This window comes from Elephantulus edwardii, unplaced genomic scaffold (assembly GCF_000299155.1).
Source record: "Elephantulus edwardii isolate Elephantulus edwardi_28Jun2011 unplaced genomic scaffold, EleEdw1.0 scaffold00117, whole genome shotgun sequence".
NCBI lineage: Eukaryota > Metazoa > Chordata > Mammalia > Macroscelidea > Macroscelididae > Elephantulus > Elephantulus edwardii.
In genome coordinates, this window is record NW_006399867.1 from 2271675 (window position 1) to 2273510 (window position 1836).

Genomic DNA, 1836 nt, shown 5'->3' on the forward strand with positions numbered 1-1836 from the left:
TCTCTCTATCTGACTTTGTCTACTGCTGTTTCTCTCATTCCCGGCTTCCTCACTAGCTTCCTCTCTCTAATTCTCTGTCGTCTCTCACCGTTAACACGCATTCAGTATACACCAGGCCTTTTCCTCTTATCTCCTCCTCTTAAAAACAACCTTACAAAGCCCATTTCCAAGTCTCAGACCCTCCAAGGTTCCAGAGCCACCACAGGCCCTTCTCCAGGCCTTCACTGTTGTATACTGTCCATAAGTAACCCATTGACAGCTGACCCCTCCAGTGAGTTTTCAGAAGCAGTAGATTACACGGAAGAAGAAGGCCCATCTTTCTCCTAGTGGATTCGAACTGCATGCCTTTGGGCTGGCAGCATAACTCCTTACCACTAAGCCATCAAAACTCCCTGTCCAGGCACTCACTGAGGTGCAAAATCACTGAGAGGACAGGCCAAGGTGATCCAAGCCAACAGAGAAATTTCGATATTCAGCCTGTTGGGGGAGCTGGTGGAGGTGCACCTCACTTCCTAGATCTGAGTCCTCCCTCTGAACAAGAGTCAGGAGAGAGCTCTTCAGCTGGACAGGAGGACGCATGACCGCCTGGATCGGTTCCAGGGACCTGCCAGGACAGCCCCACGTTGACGGCGATCAGCATTCTCCAAGCCTTCCCCTCTCCGAATCTTCAAGAACTTCCCAGTCAGGAGAGGCGTAGTTTTGTTCTGGTTACTGCCCTCTAGCCCCTCTGCATGAGTATTGGGGCATATGCAGAGTACCAGGGGTACACCCCAACCTGCCTCCTGCTTCCCCAAAGCATCTCCCAGGAAGCCAAGGGAGGGTGGGGTGGGGCCGGGCTTCTCCAGGTTCAGCTCAGTCCCTGGCTCTCTCTAAGCCAGGACACAGTTTATTTAGAGGTGTGTTGGAGTTCTACCCCAGGAGAAAGATGGGCAATCTCTCCTTGTTTTCGGAGGTGATTTTACTACCTCTGAAAACCCTCTGGAGGATCAGCTACGATTCAGTTCCAACTCGACCGCACACACCACCAGCAGCAGCAGGACCGCGCAGCACTGACCGGGTTTTCACGGCTGTAGAGTTTTACGGACTAGAGATTTCTTCCTCTTTCTCTCACACAGCAGCTGCGAGACTGCAAGCTCCAACTTTTTGGTTGGCAGTCCCGCCAAGGCTCCTTTCCCAGCACCACACAGGTATATTTTTAGAGTCGAAAGAAAAATGTCCCACGAGTGTGGCTGAGGTCAGACTGTCTCAATTAAAATCCAGGACAAGCAACTTCTTCCTGGGACCTAGAGAGGAAGCGCCCCCACTCGTAGGAACCTCAAGGTTTTGCTTCGGTGAAATAGGAACACCCAGAGCCGGCGTCCCCACCACTCCGGGCTGTGCACACGCGCAATCAGATGGCTCAAGTCCAGTGTCAGGTTCACGGCGCGCGGCTTCGCAGAGGCGCGCCCGGTTTCGCGAGCGCCGTCTGCATCCACGCCCCCTGCCTCGGCTCTCGTCCTCCAGGACCGAGCTCTGCGACCACCCCCCCCTCCCGCCGTCCAGGACCGAGCCCCTCGATCCCCGCCGTCCAGGTCCGAGCCCCGCGACCCCGTCGGCTCAGCCCGCGGCGGCGGCGGCGAACGCGAGCACTGCGCGGAGCCGCAGCCCAGCACCCCAGCGCCCCCCGGTGGGACACTGAGGCCGAGGCAGCGCGGGGAGCGCGCGGGCCGAGAGGAGGCGCCGGCTCCAGGACGCTGGGCTCGAGCCCGGCGCGGGGGTGCGGGACGTGGCCCACCGCGCGCCGGGGTCTCTGTCGTACCTGCTTCGGCGGCGGCTCGGACGCTCGGATGCTCGAGG